General features: G+C 37.3%; 1 protein-coding gene across 1 annotated transcript in view; it reads left to right on the top strand.

Moving 5' to 3' along the window:
* Positions 1–3,139: 3,139 nt before the first annotated feature.
* GABRA3 (gamma-aminobutyric acid type A receptor subunit alpha3) overlaps positions 3,140–25,278 on the top strand; it is a 227,926-nt gene continuing 205,787 nt past the window's right edge. Inside the window, exon 1 of the mRNA XM_043459919.1 lies at positions 3,140–3,328. The gene's annotated coding sequence lies outside the window, so the exon portion shown is untranslated. The remainder of the gene's footprint in view (positions 3,329–25,278) is intronic.

Below are 25,278 nucleotides of genomic sequence, written 5' to 3' on the forward strand. Positions count from 1 at the left end.
CCATACTTTCTTCAACTTAAGTCCGGCTTTTGCAATAAGAAGTTCATGATCTGAGCCACAGTCAGCTCCAGGTCTTGTCTTTGCTGACTGTGTAGAGCTTCTTCATCTTTGGCTGCAAAGAACATAACCAATCTGATATTGGTATTGACTGACTGTGGGAAAGGGAAATACCTGGAGTAACAGGCAAGTTTGGCCTTGGAGTACAAAATGAAGCAGGGCAAAGGATAACAGTTTTGCCAAGAGAACACACTGGTCATAGCAAACATCCTCTTCCAACAACACAAGAGAAGACTCTACACATGGACATCACCAGATGTTCAAATACTGAAGTAATCAGTAAAATTTCTTGAGATGATGTCATCCTAGATTTAAGGATTTAAGATTTAAAGATTTAAGGATTTAAATCCTGTGACTGCTGTCTTTATAAAGGAAAAGGCAGGGAAATTTGGTTACACAGAGGCACAGAGAAGAAGACAATTTGAAGACTGAGGCAGAGATTGGAGTGATGCTTCTATAAGGCAAGGAATTCTAGGGGCCACCAGAAGCTGGAAAAGTCATGGAAAGATTCCCCTCTAGAGTCTTTGGGGCAAGTGTGACCCTGCCAATACCTTAATGTCAGACTTGTGGCCTCCAGAATTGTGAGACAATAAACTTTTGTTGCTTTAAGCCACCAAATTTATGGTAATTTGTTATGGCAACCCTATGAAATAATACAGCAACCTTATGACAGCTTCTAATATTTCTTCTTGCCATTTCACTAATCCTCTAAATCAAATGAGTATTTGTGCAAACAAGTACATACCTGTGCAGGAGGAATTGTACACAGCTGTGTGCCCACACATACACTTGGCTTAGAGTGGTCTTGGTGTTGTCACTGATTCACTATGACATTGTGTGAGCTATATTTGTTTTCTGTAGGCAAGCTTCTCTTTCTGCAAAATGAGATCATTATCTGTTTTTAAATTAATTTATATTGGAGTATAGTTGCTTTACAGTTTTGTGTTAGCTTCTGCTGTACAGCGAAGTAAATCAGCTCTACATATACATATATCCCATTTCTGGATTTCTCTCACATTTAGGTCAGCACAAAGCATTGAATAGAGTGCCTGTTCTATATAGTAAGTTCTCGTTAGTTATCTATTTTATACATACTAGTGTATATATGTCAATTCCAATCTCCCAATTCGTCCACCCCCTTTCTCCTTCGTATCCAGACATTTATCTTGTACGTCTGTGTCTCTATTTCTGCTTTGCAAAGATCATCTACACCATTTTTTCTAGATTCCACATATATGCATTAGTATACGATATTTGTTTTTCTTTTTCTTACTTCACTCTGTATGAATTTTTAGGTCCAGCCACATTGCTGCAAATTGCACAGTTCAAAAAGATATACACACCCCAGTGTTCATTGCAGCACTATTTGCAACAGCCAGGACATGGAAGCAACCTAGATGTCCATTAAGAGAGGAATGGATAAAGAAGATGTGGTATGTACACACACACACACACACACACACACACACACACACACATGCAATGGAATACTACTCAGTCACAAAAAGGAATGGGATAGTTATCTTATGGGTCCTTACAGTTCAGTGACTGAGCCTATAGATCCCTCTATATATACTCAGTAAACGGGTATATGCATGTAGTCAGAGTATAGCACATGTACCTCAATGAACAGAAGTAGAGTGTTTCAGGAATTTTTTGGAGGGAGTGGACCCAACAGGATAGTGGTTCAGATAGAAATAGTACACTGTAGGAAGAATTTTAAGTGCCTTCCATGTCCCAGTCTATATCAGTACACTTAACATACACAATAAAACATATGTTCAATCAGATGCCCTAAAGGACCATTTTGATTCTCTGACTAAATGGGTTAAAAAATCACATAAGAGGGGCTGAATTCTTTGATAGCGGTTCATATTTATGTTGCCCCTGAAATGCTCAAAAGGGAATGTTTTGTCAGTGTGATTTGAGGTCCCATTTGGGGACTCACCTTTGGAAAACCTTTTAAATTTGGTAGCCTATATTTCACTCTCCACAGGTCAACTCCTTCATCTGAGATTTTCCTGTCTTAGAGCCTAGATTGTTAGGTGTGAAAGGGTCTTTCAAAATCATGTCCATCCATCACCATTCATTTCGCCATTGAGGATAATGAGGGTCAGACTTGTCAAAGATAATAATCAAGTAATTTTCAGAGGCAGAAGTCAAAGCAAAGTTCCTTTATTTTACTCTCAGTCTAGGTCTTTTCCTACCCCCTGTTGCATTATTACTATAATTTGTTCAGTTTTTTTCCCTCAATGGGAATATTATTCTTTTATACTTTGAGTTAATTAATCTCCTTCCTTTCTTTCTTCCTCCTTGTGCAAACTTACATGTAGGCTCACAAACTTACATACACCTGTATTCCCTTTAGAGGTTTTTGAAAGGAAAGCTTTGTGGTTCTGCTGCTTGTCTGTTTTGCCTGGAGGTAAGCTCCAGATGACAGTTCTGTATTGGGTCTACACTTCTACTTGGTTGGAGGTGGGGGTGGCAGTTAGGTCACTGGCAGATCAATGTGGCTGAACCCTTTCTTCTTAGTGGAGTGGGAATGGCAACCTCTTTGATGTAGTATTTTTTTTTTTTTTTTTTTGCTCACCATTGTCCTCAGAGATGTAATGTGAACAGACAGATTTGTCCAACCTTTATATGGAGCCTGGGCTAAGGCGCGCCCATAGGGATGAAAGGGAGACAGACCACTTATCTTCCGTCTAGGAGCAGCTAGCTAGTAAGCATCACACATCAAGTATGGTAATCCATACTTCCTTTATCCTCCTATTCGCTCTTATCCTTTATGCTCTCTTTCCTTTCCCTTTGCTTCCTTTGCTCTTCCCCTTCTCTCAGAGCTTCCCTGTTTCTCTGCTGGATAGCTAAAAGAATCAAATACTACTTTAGTCTTTCCTAAAACAACCACAGATGCAAACCTTTGCAGCGCTGTGTTCTGAGCCCCAGCACAGCCTCGTGCTCAGCACCAAGCAGTGGTGAATCCAAAACCAGCAAAGGGGGAGGGGAAGTGGGAAGGGGGGGAGAGAGAGAAGAGAAGGAGCGAGAGAGGGGGAGAGAGAGAGGAAGGAGGGGAGGGTGAGAGAGAGAGAGAGACGGAGAGCGTGAGCGCGCGCAAGCTAGCGAGCAAACCAGAGAGACAGACGGGAGAGGGACCGGGGAGAGACCCAGAGAGACAGAAGAAGAAGCCGAGCTCTGTGAGGGCTCAACCTCCAACTTGTTTCAGTTCATTCATCCTTCTCTTCTCTTCGCTTCGGGGAAGTGACTGTGGCGCTTGGTAAGAAACATAGCTTTCCCTCCTTCCCCCTCCCCCAAGCTCAGGTCTCCTTTAGCGATAGCATCTCTCCCCTGTACGGAGAGTCTCCTTGGGTTGGCCAGCGAGGCGAGACATGCTCTGCAGCTGTGATGCTATCCTGGGTTTCCCAGTGGGGCTGGTGGAAGCCCAGAGTCGGCATCTGGGCAGGGAGGCACAGGGGTAAAACCTGATTTGAGGAAGAGGGGGTTGCGATGTGGTGTATGCGCTATTTGCTTCATTGTCAGTGAATTGTTTTGTTCCTTTTAGGAAGCAGGTCAGCATTGACCTTGCAAATTGCTTGGGGGGCCGGCAGCTGCTGCAGAAAGACACCGAGTGGCCCCTAGCCAGAGCAGAAAGCACTGTCATGACCCCCCAGACAGCCCTAGGCACAGGGATGGGGTAATGGCTGGAGCTTCCTTGCTCCTTTAACTCTTTCTCTGCAGCTGCTTCTCGTTGCTAGAAATGAGAAAGGAGAATACGTTGTAGTCCCTTTCCCCACCTCCCTATTACCTCCCCCAGACGCAAGTGAGTATAAAGTTGTAAATAACTGTTTCCTTTGAAAGCAGGTGGAGACCTCCCCCCTTCCCTTAAGAGGCTCTTTGTAGCATTGGGCCTGAGTTCCTTCACAAACTTGGGAGGTTTCCCTTGCTTCTCTGTGGGAAGCCCCATTGCCTGCCCACTCCCCATTCCAGGTACTCAAGCTGAGAGGCTAGACCTGGGATTCGGGTATCCCACCCCATCAACTGGCAGGCTTGGTATTAGGTCCAGCTCTGTCCTTGGGAGGGAAGAAACACCTGATGGTTTGTCTGGAACTGAATTTCCAGTTTGCTGCTCCTCTGGCTGTGGCTGCGGGTGGCTTAGGCAGGAGGACTGGGGGAGGGGTGGCTGCTGGATTTCCAGAGTGCAGGGTGAAGAGCTGATTGGTGTGAATGGTGTGATTTACTGAGGGTCAGCAGGTTTTGGATGTCTGTAGCTATGCAAGGGTTGGCTAAAGCTCTTGTAGTATATCCGCTCTGAATTGGTCGGGGTAAAGATCTGGTTGCTTGATGGGGGCTTTTTGAGTTGGCGACACTGCTGTACCCGTGATCGTAATTATAACACCTGCAATGCCAATTGCTGACACTGTTGAGTGCTTACAATGTTTCAAATCTTGGGCTGTGACTTTAATATGTATTATCCTTACATTAACCATATGAAGCAAGATACTATCATTTTTCTTACTGATGAGGAAACTGAGGCACAGAGAGGTTTAGCAATTAAATGCCCTGACTGGGAATTAGAACACAGGCAACCTGGTTCCAGAATGTACGGCCTTGACCACTAAGCTCCACTGCCTCCCTGGGGAGAATTTTCCACCCTCATCTGTTAGGCAAGTGTAGGTAGAGTCCTTTGTGTAAAGTAACAGGAATTTAGAGTGGGGCATAGTGGCTAGCTATTGTGGAGCCAAGCCTCATCTGGGTTTCCTAGAGGGGCTGCCCAAAAGACTTTCTTTGGACAGCCTGCTTTCCTTTGAAAAGAATGCCAGGAAAGACTTCATTTTTCCATTGTCATGGCCTCATCCATCTAACATCCATCCAAAGACTCTCCTTTTAGGACCAGCTGTCGCTCTTTTCTTCTGAGAGCTTCGAGTCACCTTGTTCTGAAAATTGTAGAGTACTAAAACTTTGGAACTGGAAGGATCCCTAAAGGTTATTAAGCTTTACTTCTCCACCCAGTTCTTGAATTTGTCCTAAGCATCCAATTCTTTGACTAATTTCTATTTGAACTCCCTGGACTGACAGTGAGCTCATTAGGTGGCTCCTTCTATACTGTCAGGAAGTAATCCCTGTTATAAGCCAACGTCTGTCTCCCTGTAGCATCTCTTCATTGGTTCTTTGGGACTTTCTAGAACAAATTTGCTTCTTTTTTTTTCTTTTAATTTGCTTCTTAATAATAGTGCTTCAGATAGTTGAAGACAGCTGTATCTCTCCGCTCAAGACTTGAATCTGACAGGACCACAAGGAAGGGATCATCATTTGCCTCATTTGGGGGACTAGACTTTTATTAATATGGCTTATTATCCCATTCTCTTGTTTGTCAGCCACAGACTGATCATACTAAGTTTTGTAAAGCAGCCTTGATATTGTATGTTCTCTTACTTGGAAAAGCTTGCTATTTGGTGTCAAGTGGACTGATGGGAACAAAGACAGTCTCTGTTCTTTTCCAAAACCCAGAAATCAGTGCTATTTCTTCTGAAGCCCCAGAATGTCCATATAGCAGCCAGAGAATAAGCATGTGGGAAGATTTGGGAAGAAAGGGTTAACCATAATTATAAAGGAAACATTTGGAATCTTGTGATTCAAGATTCATAGTATATAAAAGAAGAATAAATTGTTATATCAGTATCTCAGAAACAATGACATCACTGAGGGGATGGTGCAGAGTGGGACTGGGTGGAATAGGAGTGAGCATGTGGTGTGTTAGAGTGGAAAACTGACCTGGTTGTTAGGAAAGTTGAGTTCTATTGCTAGCTCTGAAAAATTGCCAGTTACGTTAGACACATGATTTCCTCTGCATGGATCTCAGCTTCTCTGAGGGGTTTTCAGCTCTGCAATTCTCTATCTGAAGTAAATTGTAAAATCTCAGGGTTCTAATGGACTTCAGAAATCATCTAGGCCAGTTCTTCTCAAACTTGAATGTGCAAAAGAATCCCCTGAGGATCTTGTAAAAATGCTAATTCCGATTCAGATGGTCTGGGGTGGGACCTGAGTTTTGCATTTTTAACAAGCTGACAGGTAATCCTTAAGCTGCTGTTCCAGTGCTTTTCAAACTATCTTGGTGAAGAACCAGTTTTTTTTAAATTTTCCAATTCACCACAGATAGTTTCTTTAGTAAAATACATTAAGTATGAATTAGTAGAAAAGTAAAAGCCATGCAAAATATAAGCTATCATTTTATTGTTAGATTCAGTAGACATAAAATTAATTTTTTTCAAGTTGAGTTGCTACATTTTGTAAGTACATATTCTCAATTTCTGCATGTGTGTACTTCTCAATTTTTATACTTAGGTCATTGCTGTCTGGTAATAATAGTTTGTAGATAAGCAATGATCCTTGGACCACACTTCAAGCGGCATTGTTCTAGGCTACCTGCCCATCTATCTAATTTAAGAGGCTCAGATTGGGCCCAGTTATAATTTCTAAATAATCCCTGCCAAATGATCTTTCACCCTCAGGTCAGTATCTCCTTTGATGGAAAATTTAATATCCTTGCAAAGTAGCATTAGTTTGGTGTTGTGACTGCAATAAAGGCTTTTTAAAAGCTTCTATAAATTCCACTTTTAAATTATATATTTCAAGTTAGTAGGGGGCTGTATCAGTCCAGTTTATTGTAACGTCAGACACTATCATAGTATATGGCATAAAAGGAGATCAGTCTTGGGTGTTGACTGGAAGGACTGATGTTGAAGCTGAAGCTCCAATACTTTGGCTACCTCATTCGAAGAGTTGACTCGTTGGAAAAGACCCTGATGCTGGGAGGGATTGGGGGCAGGAGGAGAAGGGGATGGCAGAGGATGAGATGGCTGGATGGCATCACCGACTTGATGGACATGAGTTTGAGTAAACTCTGGAGTTGATGATGGACAGGGAGGCCTGGCGTGCTGCAGTTCATGGGGTCGCAAAGAGTCGGACACAACTGAGCGACTGAACTGAACTGAACTTAACTGAGGTGCTTGTTAAATTAAAGGTACAGACCAGTTGGTGCTAGTGATGCCTTTTGGGGCCATATGTTCATTTTAAAAAAGGTAATTTTGTTTTCCTTCCAGCACTTAGGGGGCAATATTCATCCTATTTTTACAAATTTCTTATGTTGAATTAGAAGGCAAGCTCACGTGTCCCAGATAGCTACCAGGCATCTTAATTTTACTTTGAAGGAATTATAGGAAGATAGGAAAATATATTTCTACATTCTAAGTCCCAAATTTTTACCTTTAACCCAGTCATTCATCAATTCAGTCATTCAACAGCTATTTATTCAGTGATACGGTTAAGCACTGTGCAGATGTTAGAAAGGTAAGCTACACAGACATGGTACATGCTTATTTGGAGCTTATAGTCTGATGGGGAAGAGGTAATAAATCAGATAATCACACAACTGTGTTATTTCAGTCAGCAACACATGTTATAAAGGAAAAGTATGGGTGGAGTAGGGCTAGGAAGGTATGTAACAGAGGAAATCTGATCTAGTTTGGGGTTTAAGAAAATTTTCCTTGAGGAAGTAATATTAAGGCCAAATAAAGACATGGGGGTGGGGTGATGGTGATAGAGGGGGTGTAGTACTTTTCTAGATGAAGGGAAGAGCATGCATGAGGATCCTAGGATGAGAGAAGCTTAGTGAATTTGGAAAATTGAGCAAACTCTGGGATGGCTGGAGTGGGGCATTGTAAAGATTTTGGCCTTTATTCTAGAAACAAAGGGACTGATTGAAGGCTTTCAAGCAAGGTAGCTGATATGACCTTAACTGAATCTATTCAGTATGAGATTATTACGAGCACATTATGGACCAAAGGCGATGTGGGAGATACAGACTGATTTAGGAATAGTCTCTGCCCTCAAAGATGACACAGTCAAATAGGAGAGAGAAGAAATACACAAACAACCATAATACTATGAGAACGAGAGTCACACTCATGAAAGAAGGAAAGGGCTTGCAGCCAAGGAGATCAAAAACAGCTTCCTGGGAGTAGCATTTGAACTGGGTTTTGAAAATTGGACAAACTGTGGATGGAGTTTGGGGGATGGGAAAAGTGTTCTAGGCAGAGGCCAGAAAAATGTATTGGGAACAGTGAGTTCACTTGCATTGGAGTATGGTAAGTATGTGATAAATGTTTTGTGAGGTACTTGGAGGGCTTCACTATAAATAATATTGAATGCTAGCTTGGAAACTTAGGACTTTGCTCTTTATGTAGTAGAGTCAACTCTCTTGTTTTATGGATGAGCAAACTGATCCTTGGAGGTGGAGTGACTTGATTTGAGTGAGGTCACACAGGTAGTACTATTGCTATAGCCCACCAAGAAGTACTGGGTACAATTGGAAAAAAATATGGGATTGGAGCTCTGGAAAGAACTTAGCTGGAGAGAGGGATTTGAGAGTCATCAACAAAGAAGCAATACTTCAAGTAGAAAAAAAAAAGGATCTAAGGATTTCTTTGGAGAATGCTTATCTTTAGGATGTATGCATGCTAAGTCACTTCAGTCATGTTAGACTCTTTGTGATCCTGTGGACTATAGCCCACCAGGCTCCTCTTTCCTTGGGATTCTCCAGGTAAGAATACTGGAGTGGGTTGCCATGCCCTCCTCCAGGGGATCTTCTCAACCTAGAGACTGAACCTACACCTCTCATGTCTCCTGCATTGGCAGGTGTGCTCTTTACCATCAGCACCACTTGGGAAGCCCAAAGTGTTAGTTGCTCAGTCCTGTCTGACTCTTTTTGACCCCATGGACTATATAGCCCACAAGGCTCATCTGTCCATGGAATTCTTTAGGCAAGAAAAACTGGAGTAGGTTTCCATTCCCTTCTCCAGGGGATCTTCCTGATCCCAGGGATCAAACCTGGGTCTCCCACATTGTGAGCAGATTCTTTACCATATGAACCAGCAGGGAAGGGAAAACAAAGATGAGTTTGTGTGAAGGCTACAGAGGAGGAGACATCAGACATGTGGAAGGAAAATTAGGGGGATATAGTATTGTGAACGGAGAAGGCACTGGCAACCCACTCCAGTACTCTTGCCTGGAGAATCCCATGGACGCAGGAGCCTGGTAGGCTGCAGTCCATGGAGTCACTAAGAGTCGGACACGACTGAGCGACTTCACTTTCACTTTTCACTTTCATGCATTGGAGAAGGAAATGGCAACCCACTCCGGTGTTCTTGCCTGGAGAATCCCAGGGACGGGGGAGCCTGGTGGCTGCCATCTATGGGGCCGCACAGAGTTGGACACGACTGAAGTGACTTAGCAGCAGCAGCAGCAGTATTGTGAAAGAGCCAAGAGAAAACAGCCCTTATCCACTGATTGAACAAATATTTTGTGACTACATAAGATTGACAAAGCATGTACCGTATAATAGTGACCAACATAGACATGGTTGTTGTCACTTTGGGGCTCATGGTTTAGATGTGGAGATAGACTTTATTCTACAAGCTACTGAACTATATAATTGTATTTTGTCATTAGTGTATAGAGGAAAATGTACTGCTTTAAGAAGGAAGGTGTGGTCAACATGTTCAACTTGTCACAGAAGTTGAGTACTGAGACACGATACCCCGTTTCTAACAGTCCTCCCCCACTTTGATGCTCACAGTGCTTCCTAACAGTTAAGACTGGGTAATGCATATCCATTTTGCAGATGTTCAACAGATGATAGTGCTGTAAGGAAAGATTACATGTCAAGTTGCACAGCTGAAACTTGCAATGAGCCAGGACTCTTTCCAGACCCCCCAACTCTCCCCATTCTAAAAATTAGAGGAAAAGGCACTTGATTTTAAAAATGATGAATAATTAGTTATTATAGATCTCTCTTAAATAGGATTTTGGATAGCCTGGTCCTAGGTTCTAGTCCTGGCATAGAGGCTTAGTTTCTTGTGACAAGCCACCTGTCTTATTTGAGCCTCTAACTGTAAAATGAGGAGGATTGAATTAGACCTGGATGATTTATAAAGACTCCCAACTGCAAGGTTCTGTGGTTCATGCTCTATTCTGTACTACATTCTCATGGTTCTGTGCAGATAGTTCAGGCCCAGTTATTTATTTAAGGAGCACAGGATTTTATATGGAATTCTGAAGGTTGCTAACCGGTGGAATAATTCACAGGGTCTGAAAGAGATCACAGCAAGACCCTTTTCTTGTTCCATTCATGAGATTGCTGAAATCATGACGTCTTGTTAGCTAAGGACAGAACTGATTGTATTCTAAAATATGTAGTAAATCCGGGTATTGGATGATATTTCTATTATTGCTGATTTGAAATAAACTAAGGGTACTGAAAAAAATGGTACAGTATACTGTGAAATAGAGGCAAGGTGACTAGCTCATGTTCTTAAATGCTGTCTCTTCCTAGGGGGAACGTATATGATAAAGGGAAATATTGGTTGGTAATAGAAAAACACCTTTTATATTTCAAACATGACTTTTAAAATATTGATATTTATACACAGTATGTCTCCTCACCACACACAGAAGGAAGAATAAAAATCTCCAGGATGTATATTTTGAAGGGTGCTTTTTCTCTTTAGAAAATGATTTCTTAAAAGAAATCAAGTATTACACATATTTTTTTGAAGGGAAGGGGAGGTGGATGGGAATGGAATTATGTAAGTGATCATAGCATAAAATAACTTTTTAAAATAGTACAAGAGAAGCTCATATGACATATATTTTGAGTATCTTCTACTTGAGATACTTCAATTTTCAGTATCATCCTTAACACACAGTGTCCAAATCTGGACCCTGTACTCAAGGCATGGTTGACAAGTGCCATTTAAAAACATTTTGCACATTTATTAATCTACCTTGAGGCTATAAAATCTGCCTTTAAACAGATTTTTTCCAGATATAAAAGTAAAACAGCCTCACAATAGAAAATTTGGAAAATGGAGAGAAGCTAATACAAATCACCTCTGAATACCTAGCCCAAAGATAACTTGTTCTACTTCCTTCCAGATGTTTCCATGTTTCCATGATTGAGATCATACCTTATATTCTATTTAATATGTGATATCTCCATTGGTATCATATTGTGAGCATTCCCCATGTGATTCAGCAGCCTTCAAACAATTTCTAACAGCTACTGTACATAATTTTCAGTTTTACAATTAATACCAAAATTATTTATGAGATCCTATATTGTTCATTTAAATTATTTTCACTTGTAAGTTATCATAAATAACTTTGCAATGTATATACCCTTATACATAAATCTTTGCTTCTTTGAACCTTGCCCCATTCAGGTTTTTATTCAATGTCACCTCGATGAGGTCTTCTGTAACAACTGTAACATAAAAATGAAAACTCTTCTCCCTTAACACTTACTATTTTCCTTTCTTGCCTTATATTTTCTCTCTGGTCTGTATCATCAGCTAACAGACTAGATATTTTATGTATTTGCTACCTGAATCCTTGTATTAAAAGGTAAGCCTGTCAAGAACGGGGATTATTTTTTTCTATTTTGCTTATTGTTGTATCTCCCAGTACCTTGATCAATGGCTGACACATTATAGATTCTTATTAAATATTTGTTGATTGGATGATTTTTCTGAAGATGGGTTTTTATGAAGGCATTACTGTGCCTAAGTTCAGTTCAGTTGCTCAGTTGTGTCTGAGTCTTTGTGCCTAAGGATATTACATTTTCAAAGGTTCTTGGCATAAGTGTGAAGTTGTCCTACTGTATAAGATGGCCAATTTCTCCTAGTAATCCTATGCCAGTACTGGGTATTGTTATTCTTTTTTTTTTTTAATTGGAGGCTAATTACTTTACAATATTGTGGTGGCTTTTGCCATGCACTCACATGTTTAAATTCTTTGCCAATCTGATAGAGGCAAAACAGTATCCTACAATTTTAATGTTTCTTTTATTATAGTTAGCATGGATACTTTCTTGTGTTTCCTGGTCACTTTTGTTTCCTTCCTATAAACGTGTATTGATGACCTATATGCATTTTTCTTTTGAGAACTTAAGTGTTTTTTATTCACTTGTGGGGACAATGTGTGCATTTAGTAGACATTAGATCTTTCTTCTGTGGTATATGTGGACTATATTTTCCAGATTGTGTTTTAATTTAACTTTAATGTACAGATTAACTTTTATGTAATTATTCATGCCCCTGTCTCTTTTCATTTGTAATTTTTTCTGATAAGTTAATATTTAAGAAGTTTTTCCTTATCAAAAATGGGATAAGTGTTTGAATGGATTATGTTTTCATTTTTATTGCTTATGTTTAATTGTTTAATCCCCCTGGAATTTATTGTGGTGTGAGGTAGTTTTCAAAATTGTTTTTCTCTTCAATGGTTTCACAGTACCAAATATTGAATAAATCATTCTTTCCCACCATTCTGTGATGCCATATTATATACATGTATATAATACAAATTATTATATTTAGTATGTTCTCTTTGGGTTTTTTCTGTTTTCCATTTCTTCCAGTTTGTCTCTTCTTGATCTAGTTGCAAAGTTTAAATCTTCTTGCAGTTGCAGTTTTTATTACCTCAGCTCTCCTACTTACTGTGTGGTCTTTAAACCTTAATTTGTATAACTATATAGAGTGTATAGGGGCTTTCCAAGTGGCTCAGTGGGTAAAGAATCCACTTGCAATGCAGGAGATGCAAGTTTGATCCCTGGATTGGCAAGATTCTCTGGAGGAGGGCACAGCAACCCACTCCAGTATTCTTGCCTGAAGAATCCCATGGACAGAGGAGCCTGGTGAGCTATAGCTTATAGGGTTATATAGAGTCAGACATGACTGAAGCAGCTTAGCAGGCATGCATAGAGAGTATATAATAGCAGTAATATCTATTTTATGTTTTTGATTTTATGAACTGGATCTCTCATTATTTCTAATAATTGATTATGACTGGCATACAAAGAAAATGTTATTAATAATTTTAACTTTCATTCCTTCCATTTAACTCAAATTTATTATTATAAATTTTGTTTACATGTTTATTTTCTTCTATTTTTTAACTTTGAAGAATTTAAAATATTGACAAGGAGACTCAGAAGTATGTAAAACAATGAGCAAATAACCACATATATGCTTGCTCAGAATGAACAAGTGTTATTAGCATTTTGTTATTTCTTGTTCAGATATGTCTTAATGAAATAAAACATTACAGATAAACTTTATCTTCCCTTTGAGTCTAGGCCCAGATTCATTTTTTCCCATATTCTTTCAAAATATAACATGCAGAGCCACCCACATTTGCTTATTTTTTGTTTGGTCACTTTCTACTAACTGATTTGTAAAAGAGTTCTTTTTATATTCTGGATACTAATTATTTGTCAGTTATTTATGTTGCATATATCTGCTTCTAATATGTCACCTTGGCTTTCTGTTTTGTTTATGGGGTCCTATTTAGTATAGAAATTTTAGATTTTCAGTATAAATTTATGAATTTTTTCCTTCATTAATTGTTATTTTTGTGTCATATTTAAGAAGTATTTTCTTATTCCATCAACATAAGACTTTCTCCAAATTTTCTTTAAAATTTAAAACATTTTGCTTTACTTTTTAAGAACATCTGGATTTTTTTACATGTGATGTGAAATATGTCAATTCTTTTCTATGTCAAATATCATTTATTAATTTATACACAACTGATTTACAATGCAAAGTCCATCATATAACCTAATTTCCATAGATGCTTGCATTTATTTCTGGGCTGTCTATATGCTCTATTAATCCATTTGTGTACACTTGTGCTGTTTTAATTATGAATGCTTTATATCACTCTTGATTATTTTGTAAGATCAAGTTATTTTTCATTCTCTGAAGTTACCCACACCCACACCATTTTTCTTGTTCTTTCTGAATTGTCTTGATTATTTTTGGCCTTTTATTCCCTTTAACTCAATTTTTAAAATAAGATTGTCAAATTCCAATTTTCTTTGATAAAGAAAATCTCTTTATCAAAAATATGACAATTCTGCTCCAATTCATTCTACATATTCAATAAAATTGCAAGAAAAATCAGCATGATTTTATTGGAATTTGACAATCATTTTAAAAATTAAGTTAAAGGGAATAAAGGGCCAAAAATAATCAAGACAATTCAGAAAGAACAAGAAAAATGGGGTGGGTGTGGGTAACTGCAGAGAATGAAAAATAATTAGAGTATATATAATCAGAGTATAATAATACTCTGACCAACCTAGACAGCATATTGAAAAGCAGAGACATTACTTTGCCAACAAAGGTCCATCTAGTCAAGACTATGGTTTTTCCAGTGATAATGTATGGATGTCAGAGTTGGACTATGAAGAAAGCTGAGCACCGAAGAATTGATGCTTTTGAACTGTGGTATTGGAGAAGACTCTTGAGAGTCCCTTGGACTGCAAGGAGATCCAACCAGTTCATTCTAAAGGAAATCAGTCCTGAATATTCACTGGAAGGACTGATGCTGAAGCTGAAACTCCAATACTTGGGCCACCTCATGCAAAGAACTGACTCATTGGAAAAGTCCCTGATGCTGGGAAAGACTGAAGGCAGGAGGAGAAGAGGATGACAGAGGATGAGATGGTTGCATGGCATCACCAACTCGATGGACATGAGTTTGAGCAAGCTCCAGGAGTGGTGATGGACAGGGAGGCCTGGCATGCTGTGGTTCATGGGGTCGCAAAGAGTCGGATGTGACTGAGTTGAACTGAACTGAACTGAATAATACTCTTATGTTTAAGATATATTCCTAGGCATCTTCAATTTTTTACTCAAATTTATTAAGACATACATCTCATGAAATAAAATGTACCCTTGAGAGTACACATTTCAAAATTTCGACAGATGTATATAATCATATAACCACGACCACCACTGCAATAAAGATACAGAAAATTTCCCTCCCCTCAAAAAGGTCACTTGTGCCTGTTTGCAGTCAGTCATCTGGGAAAGAATTTATCTGTCTTTATAATTTTGCTTCTTCTGTAATATATAAATGGAGTCATATAGTATGTAGCCTTTTGTATCTGGCTTCTTTCACTTAGCACATGTTTTTATGATTCATCTACATAATTGTATCAACAGTTTGTTCTTTCCTATTGTTTCATTAAAATGTTTATTTATTTATTTGTCTGTGCCAGGTCTTAGTTGTGGGATGTGGGATCTAGTTCCCTGATCAAAGATCAAACCTGGGTCCCCTGCATTGGGAGCACAGAGTCTTAGACACTGGACTACCAGGGAAGCCCCTATTTATTATTGTTGAGTAGTATATTTATTCATTAGTTGATGGACGTTTGGGTGTTTTCCACTTTTTTGCTATTATAAGTAATTCTGTTATAAATGTTCTTATACAAGTTTTTGTTTGCACATATATTTGCATTGAAATTCTCTGTGAGGAGAATATATAGCAATTGAATGTCTGCTGTTATAAGATGCTGTCAAACTGTTCTCCAAAGTAGCTATTCCATTTTGTATTCCTACTAGCAGCGTATGAGAGTCCTGGTTGCTCAACATCTCCACCTACACTTGGCATTTTCAGTGTTTTTTTAATTATTAAACTTAAGTGTTAGAGAAGTTTTAGATATACAAAAAAAACTGAAGAGAAAGTATGGAGAGTTACTTTATCTGTTCCCCTTCAGTTTCCTCTACTACTGATATTTTGCATTACTATGGCACATTTGTTAAAACTGATGAACTAATATTGATATAATCATGAACTAAAGTCCATAGTGCTGAATTTGGGTTCATTCTTTGTGTCCTACAGTTATATGAGTTTTATCAAGTGTATGCCATGTGTTAATCATTATAGTATACAGAATATTTTACCACCCTGCGTATACTCTGTGTTCTATCTATCCCTCCCTCTCTCCTGAACCCCTAGCAACCACTGATATTTTTACTGTCTCTTTACTGTTGCTTTTTCCAGAATGTCATACAGTTGGAATCTTACAGTATGTAGCCTTTTCAGACTGGCTTCTTTCACTTAGTAACGTGTATTTAAGGATCTTCCATGTATTTTCAAGGTTTTATAGCTCATTTCTTTTTATTGACAAATAATAGTCCATTGGCCAGATGTAGCACAGTCTTTTATTCCCATTTACTATAGAAGGACATTGTGGTTGCTTCCAAGTTTTGGCAATTATGAATGAAGCTGCTATAAACATTCATGTGTAGGTTTTTGTGCAGATAATGTTTTCAGCTCATTTGGGTAAATACTAAGGCACACAATTGCTGGATCACATGGTTAGACTATGTTTAGCTTTGTAGGAAACTGCCAAACTGTCTTCCAACGTGGCTGCACCATTTTGCATTCCCACCAGCAATGAGTGAGTGTTCTTGTCGCTCCATATTTTCATCAGCAATTGTTGTCAGTGTTTTGGAATTTAGTTGCTCTAATAGATTTGTAGTGGCATCTCATTGTTGTTTTACTTTGCAATCCCCTAATGACATATGAGTTGAATATCTTTTCATATGCATATTTGCTATTCATATATTATATAGTCTTTGCCCAGGTGTCTCTTCAGATCTTTTGCCTATTTTTAACTGAGTTACTTATTTTCTTATTTTAGAATTTTAAGAGTTCTTAGAATATTTTGGGCACAAATTCTTTACATATATATGTTTTTGCAAACATTTTCTCCCAGTCTATCTTGTGTTTCCATTCTCTTAACAATGCCTTTCTCAGAGCAAGCATTTTTTTATTTTAATGAAATCTAATTTATCATTTTTTTCTTTCATGGATTGTGCTTTTGGTATGAAATCTAAAAACTCATCACCAAGAACAAGGTCACCTAGATTTTCTCCTGTGTTATCTTCTAGAAGTTTTATAGTTTTGCATTTTGCATTTATGTGTGTGATCCATATTGGTATAAAGTCTGGGTCTAGATTCATTTTTGTATTTGTGGATATCCAGTTGCCCAGCACCATTTATTAAAAAGAGTTTTCTTTTTCCAATGAATTGCCTTTGCTCCTTTGTTGAAGATCATTTGACTATATTTGTGGATCTATTTCTGGGCTTTCTATTCTTTTCCATTGATCTATTTCTGTGTTCTTTCACCAATACCAAACTCTCTTGATTACAATAACTTTATAGTAATTCTTGCCATTGTGAAGTGTTAGTCCTTTAGTTGTATTCCTCTTCTTCAGTTTTGCTTGATTATTCTGGGTCTTTTCCCTTTCCATAAAAACTTTAGAATTAGTTTGTTGTGATCCACAAAAATCTTGGTGGGATTTTGATTGTGGTGTTTGTGCTTAGTCTCTCAGTGTGTCCGACTCTTTGCAACCCATGGACTGTAGCTTGCCAGGCTCCTCCATCCATGGGAATTCTCCAGGCAAGAATACTGGAATGGGTTGCCATGCCCTACTCCATAAAATCCTAACCCAGGGATCGAACCCAGGTCTCCCACGCTGCAGGTGGGTTCTTTACCATCTGAAGGGAAGTCCAGTAGTTTTAATTGGAATTGTGCCAAATCTGTAGATCAAGTTGGCAAGAACAGAATCTAATAGTATTATATCTTCATATCCATGAATATGAAATATCTCTCCATTTATTTAGATCTTCTTGATTTCTTTCATCAAAGTTTTATAATTTCCTCATATAGATCTTACATATTTTTTTTTAAAAAGTTATATGTATTTCATCTTTTGGTACTAATTTCAATAGTGCTGTTTTTAATTTGAAATTTCAGTTGTTCATTGCTGGTATATAAGAAAGTAATTGACTTCTGTATATTAACTTTTTATTTTGGCTCATTTTATTTTAGCCGAGTGAATGAATAGTGGTAGCTCACTGTGGTTTAATTTGCAGAACTCTGTGACTCATGATGGGCTTTCCAGGTGGCGCTAGTGGTAAAGAACCTGCCTACCAATGCAGGAGATTAAGAGACGTGGGTTCAGTTCCTACGTTGGGAAGATACCCTGGAAGAGAGCATGGCAATCCACTCTAGTATTGTTGCCTGGAGAATCCCATGGACAGAGGAGCCTGGAGGGCTATGGTCCTTAGGGTTGCAAAGAGTTGGACACGACTGAGCGACAGCACAGTGCATGACCTTAATACTGAACATGTTCATATGCTTATTGGCCATCTCTGTATGTTCTTTGGAGAAATGTCCATGAAAATCGGGATGTTTGTACTCCTATTATTGAGTTGTATATATATATATATATATACACATATATATATGTTTAAAAATATGTTTTGAAAATATTTTCTCCCGTTATGTGACCTTTTAAATTTTTCTATGTAGGCTCTCTATATGACTTTGGCTTTTTGTATTCTGAGAAGTCTTTGCCTTAACTAGATTCATAATGATCCTTTCATTTGTTTTCTTCCAGAATTTTATAGTTTCAGTTCTTTGATTTATGTCTTTGATACATGTTTAGATGACTTTTGTCTTTGGAGCAAGGATAAAGTTTGTTTTTTTAGTTTTCAGTATATAGGTTTGAATATATTTTATTAACTTTGTTCTAAGTATTATATTTTATCATATATAAATGATATAAAATTTTAAACATTTTTAGTATTTATTTAACTGTAGTTGATTTATAATATTGTGTAGGTTTCAGATACACAGTTTCAAATTCTTTTCTATTATAGGCTTTATTACAAGATACTGAATATAGTTCCATGTGCTATATAGTAAATCTTTGGTGTTTATCCATTTTATACATTGTGGTGTGTATCTGTTAATCCCATATGCCTAACTTATCCCCCTCTCCCCTTTCCCCTTTGGTAGCCATAAGTTTGTTTTCTATGCCTGTGAATCTGTTTCTGTTTTGTAAATAACTTCTTTAGTATCATAGTTTAGATTCTACATGTAAGTGATATAATATGATATTTGTCTTTCTCTATCTGACTTATTTCACTTAGCATGCTAATCTCTAGATTCATCTATGTTGCTGCAAGTGGCATTGTTTCATTCTTTTTTATGGCTGAGTAGCATTCCAATGTGTATATATACTACATATTATTTATCCATTCATTTATTGATGGAAATTTAGGTTGCTTCCATGTCTTGGCTGTTGCAAATATTGCTGCTGTGAACACTGGGGTGAATGCATCATTTTGAATTAGAGTTTTCTCTAGATATATGCCAAGGAGTGGGATTGTGGAATCTAATGGTAGCTCTGTTTTTAGTTTTTAGGGACCCTCCATACTGCTTTCCATAGTGGCTGCACCAATTTACATTCCCACCAACAGTGTAGGAAGATCCGTTTTCTCTACACCCGCTGCAGCATTTATTCTTTGCAAACTTCTGATGATGGCCCCACATTCTCACCCATGTCAGGTGATACCTCATTGTAGTTTTGATTTGCATTTCTCTAATAAGAAGCAATGTGGAACATCTTTTCATATGACTGTTAGCCATCTGTATATCTTCTTTGGAGAAAGGTCTATTTAGGTTTCCTGTCCAGTTTTTGATTGGATTGTTTGTTTTGTTTGTTTGATATTGAGTTGTATGTGCTGTTGTATATTTTGGAAATTAAGCCCTTGTTGGTCTCATCATTTGAAAATAGTTTCTCCCAATCCATAGATTGTCTTTTTGTTTTCTCTATGGTTTATTTTGCTCTGCAAAAGCTTTTAAATTTGGTTAGCTCCCATTTGTTTATTTTTTGTTTTATTTCTTTTGCCTTGGGAAACTGACCTAAGAAAATATTGCTATGATTTATGTCCAAGAATGTTTTGCCTATGTCTTCTTCAAGAAGTTTTATGGTGTTATGCCTTATATTTAAATTTTTAAGCCATTTTGAGTTTATTTCTGTGTATATTCTGACAGAGTGTTATAACTTCATTGATTTACATGTGGCTGTCCAGCTTTCCCAATATCACTTGCTGAAGAAACTGTCTTTTCTCCATTTTATGTTCTTGCCTCCTTTGTTGAAGATTGACCATAGGTATTTGGGTTTATTTCTGGATTTTCTATTCTGCTCCATTAATCTGTATGTCTATTTTTGTACCAGTGCCATGCTATAGTATTGTCTAAAGTCTGGGAGGTTTATGCCTCCCATTTTGTTCTTTCTCTTCAGAATTATTTTGACAATTCTTGGTCTTTTGTGCTTCCATATAGATTTTATAATTATTTGTTCTAACTCTGTGAAAAATGTCATGGGTAATTTGATAAGGATAATATTAAATCTATAGATTGCTTTGGGTAGTATGGCCATTTTAACAACATTAATTCTCCCAAACCAAGATCATCAGATATCTTTTCTTTTTTTGTATCATCTTCAATTTCCTTCCTGTGTTTTGTAGTTCTCAGCATATAGGTCTTTCACATTCCTGGTTAGATTCCTCCCTAGGTATTTTTTTGACATGATTTTAAATAGGATTATTAGTTTTAACTTTCTCTTTCTGATTTCATTGTTAGTGTAAATAAATGCAACAGATTTATGTATATTAATCTTGTATCCTGCTAACTTACTGAATTAATTTATTAGTTCTAATAGCTTTTGTGTGGAGTCTTTAGGGTTTTATGGACTTCCCTGGTAGCTCAGACAGTAAAGAATCTGCCTGCAATGCAGGAGACCCAGGTTCATCCCTGGGTCGGGAAGATCCCCTGGAGAAAGAAATGGTTAACCACTCCAGTATACTTGCCCGGAGAATTCTATGGACAGAGGAGCCTCGCAGGCTACAATCCATGGGGTCACAAAGAGTCAGTGTATAGGACATCATGTCATCTGCATACAAAGACAATTTTACCTCTTCTCTTCCAATTTGGATACTATTTATTTCTTTTTCTTATTTGATTGCTGTGACTGACTTCCAATACTATGTTGAAAAGAAGTGGTAAGAGTGGGCATCCTTATCTTATTCCGGCATTTAGCAAGTACGCTTTCAGCTTTTCACTATTATACTGACTGTGGGTTTGTCATAAATGACTTTTATTATGTTGAGATATGTTTACTCTATACTCATTTTGGTGAGAATTTTAATCATGAATGAATGTTGAGTTTTGTCAAATGCTTTTTCTGCATCTATTGAGATAATCATGTGGTTTTTGTCTTTTCTTTTGTTAATGTGGTATATCACATAGATTGATTTGGCTATGTTGAACCATTCTTATGACCCTGAAATAAATCCAACTTGATCATGATATGTGATACTTTTTATGTATTGTTTGATTCAATTTGCTAGTATTTTGCTGACAATTTTTGTATTTATGTTCATCAAAGATATTGGCCTGTAAAATTGTGTTTTGGTAGTGTCTGGTTTTGGTGTCAGGGTGATGGTGGCTTCATAGAATGTCTTTGGGAGTGTCCCTTCCTCTTCGATCTTTTGGAAGAGTTTGAGAAGGTTTGGAATGAGTTATTCTTTGTATGTTTGATAGAATTCCCCATGAGGCCATCTGATCCTTTTGTTTGCAGGGAATTATTTATTTATTATTTTTGTTTTAACAAATTCTATTTCACCTCCAGTGATAGATCTGTTTAAATGATCTGTTTCTTCTTGACTCAGTTTTGGCAGGCTGTCTGTTTGTAGAAACCTGTCCATTTACTCTAGGATGCCTAATTTGTTGTCATGTAACTGTTTTTTTCTCAAGATTTTTTTTTTGAATTTTTGTGATATTGGTTTTATTTTCTCCACTTGAATTTCTTAATTTGTTTATTTGTGTCCTCTCTTTTCTTCTTGGTGAGCTTGGCCAGATGTTTGTTGATCTTATTTAACCTTGCAAGGAACCAGCTCTTGACTCGATTGATTTTTTTTATTGTTTTATTTTTAAAAATTTTTATTGGAGCATACTTGCTTTAAAATATTGTGTTAGTTTCTGCTGTACAGAAAAATGAATCAGTTATATGTATACATATATCCCCTCTTTTGTAGATTTCCTTCCTATTTAGGTCAATACAGAGCACTGAATACAGTTCCCTGTGCTATACAGTAGGTTCTCATTAATTATCTATTTTATACACTGTTATTCAGTCGCTAAGTCATGTCTGATCCCATGAACTGCAGCATACCAGGCTTCTATGTTCTTTACTGTCTCACGAGTTTGTTCAAACTCACATCCATTGAGACAGTGATACCATCCAACCATCACATCCTCTGTCATCCCCTTCTCCTTTTGCCCTCAATTTTCCCCATCATCAGAGTCTTTTCCAGTGAGTCAGCTCTTCTCATCAGGTGGCCAAAGTATTGGAGCTTCAGCTTCAGCATCAGTCCTTCCAATGAATGATCAAGGTTGATTTACCTTAGGATTGACTGGTTTATACATAGTAATGTATACATGTCAATCCCGGTCTACTAATTCATCCCCCCTCCTTGGTATCCATCCATTTGTTCTCTACATCTCTATCTCTATTTCTGCTTTTAAAGTAAGTTCATCTAGATTCCATATACAAGTGATATTATATTAGTTTTTCTCTTTCTGACTTACTTTACTCTATATGACACTCTCCAGGTCTATCTATGCCTCAGCAAATGGCACTATTTTGTTTCTTCTTAATGGCTGAGTAATATTCCATTGTATATATGTACCACATCTTCTTTATCCATTCCTCTTTTGATGGGCATTTAGGTTGCTTCTATGTCCTAGATATTGTAAATATGTTGCAATGAATATTGGGGTGTTTGAATCTTTTTGAATTATGGTTTTCTCTGGGTATATGCCCAAGAGGGGGATTGCTGGGTCATATAGTAGTCCTATTTTTAGTTTTATGAGGAACCTCCATACTGTTCTTCATAGTGGCTCTACCAATTTATATTCCCACCAACATTGTAGGAGGGTTCCCTTTTCTCCACATCCTCTCGAACATTTATTGTTTTATAGATTTTTTTTTTGACGATGGCCATTCTGATTGGTGTGAGATGATACATCATTGCAGTTTTGATTTCTCTAATAATTTGTGATGCTCAGCATCTTTTCATGTGTTTCTTCTTTGGAGAAATGTCTATTTAGGTCTTCCACTCATTTTTTCATTGTTTTGTTTTGTTTTTTTTTATATTGAGTTTCATGAGCTGTTTGTATATTTTGGATATTAATATTGTTATTTTTTGTTTCTATTTTATTTATTTATTCTCTGATCTTTATTATTTCCTTCCTTCTGCTGACCTGAGGTTTTGTTTGTTCTTTTTCTAATTCTTTTAAGTGGTAGATTAGGTTGTTATTTGAAGTTTTTCTCATTTTTTGAGGAAGGCCTGTATCACTATGAACCTCTAAGGACCTCTTTTGCTGCATCCCATAAATTTTATATACTTATGTTTTTAATGTTGTTTGTCTCAAGGTATTTTTTAAAAATTTCCCCCTTGATTTCATCATTAACCTATTGGGTTTTTAGTAGCATGTTGTTTAGTCTCCATGTAATTGTATATTTTCTCATTTTTCTTTCTGTGATTGATTTCTAGTTTCAGGCCACTGTAGTCAGAGAAGATGTTTGAAATAATTTCCATTCTCTTAAATTTGTTAAGGCTTGTTTTGCTCCCTAGTATATGTCAGTAGAGTGTTAAAATCTACTATTATTGTGTTCCCATAAATTTCTCCTTTTATGTCTGTTAGTATTTGTTTTATGTATTTGGGTGCTCCTATACTGGGAGAATATATGTTAATGATTATAATATCCTCTTCTTGTATTGATCCTTTTATCATCATGTAGTGCATTTCTTTGTCTTTGTGGGCTTTGTTTTAAAGTCTGTTTTGTCTCATATGAGTATTGCTACCTCCACTTTCATGTCATTTCCATTTACTTGAAATAATCTTTTTCCATTCCCTCACTTTAAATCTATGCCTGTATTTTGCCCTAAAGTGTCTCTTTTAGGCAACATACTGTAGGTTCGTTTGTTGTTGTTGTTGTTGTTTTTAATCCAGTCTGCCACTGTTTGTCTTTTGATTGGATCATTTAGTCCATTGACATTTAAAGTAATTACTGATATGTATGTATTTTATGACTATTTTAAACCTTGTTTTCCAGTTGAGTTTGTATTTCTTCTTTGTTCCTTCTTTTTATTTTTCCTTTTATGGTTTGATTACTTTCTTTTGTATTATACTTGAGTTATTTTCTTACTGATTTTTCTGAGTCTATTATATGTGTCTGATTTGTGGTTACCCTGGTTATCAAGTATGTTAACCTATAACTATATCTATTTGCTTTAGACTGGTAGTCATGTAAGCTTAAACATATTCTAAAAAATATACATTTTCCTATTCTCCTCCCCCACATTTTGTGATTTTGATGTCCTATTTTAAATCTTTATGTTTATCCTTTTGTTGATAATTGTAATTATAATTGCTTTCACATTTTTTTGACTTTTTAAGCCTATGTACTGGCTTATTTAAGTAATCTTCAATCCTTTTATATATTTGCCTTTACTGTTGTGATAGTCCCTTTTTTTTTTTCTTTTTTTGTTGTGTGATAGTCCCTTTCTATAGAGTCATACTTCTTTTCTATTTTGAAAAGACCTTTCAATATTTCTTTTAGGATAAGTTTAGTGTTGCTGTATTGTTTTAGTTTTTTGCTTGCCTGAGAAATTCTTTCTCCTTCTTTTCTAAATGATAATCATGCTGGGCAGTGTATCCTAGGTTGCAGGTTTTTCCATTTCAGGACTTTGAATATATCTTGCCACTCCCTTCTGGCCTGCAAAGTTTCTGCAGAGGAATCAGCTGGTAACCTTATGTTGTTGTCATTGATTAGTCACTAAATCATCTCCAACTCTTGCAACCCCATGAACTGTGGCCCGCCCAGCTACTCTGTCCATGGGATTTTCCAGGCAAGAATACTGATGTGGGTTGCCATTTCCTTCTCTAGGGGATCTTCCTGACCCAGGGGTTGAACCTGTGTCTCTGGTGTTGGCAGGTGAATTCTTACCACTGAGCCACCAGGAAAGTACTAACAACTTTATAGGGATTCCCTTTTAACTGATTGATTGTTTTTCTTTCACTGCCTTTAGAGTCTTCTCTTTATCTTGAACTTTGCCACTTTCATTTTTTTTTTGTTTTGTTTTAATTAATTAATTAATTAATTTTACTTCACAACATTGTATTGGTTTTGCCATACATTGACTTGAATCCTCCATGGGTGTACATGTGTTCCCCATCCTGAGCCCCCCTTCCACCTCTCTCCCCATCCCATCCCTCTGAGTCATCCCAGTGCACCAGCCCCGAGCATCCTGTATCATGAATCGAACCTGGACTGGCGATTCGTTTCACATATGATAATTTACATGTTTCAAAGCCATTCTCCCATATCATCCCGCCGCGCCCTCTCCCACTGAGTCCAAAAGACTGTTCAATACATCTGTGTCTCTTTTGCTGTC

This window comes from Cervus canadensis, chromosome X, assembly GCF_019320065.1.
Source record: "Cervus canadensis isolate Bull #8, Minnesota chromosome X, ASM1932006v1, whole genome shotgun sequence".
Taxonomy (NCBI): Eukaryota; Metazoa; Chordata; class Mammalia; order Artiodactyla; family Cervidae; genus Cervus; species Cervus canadensis.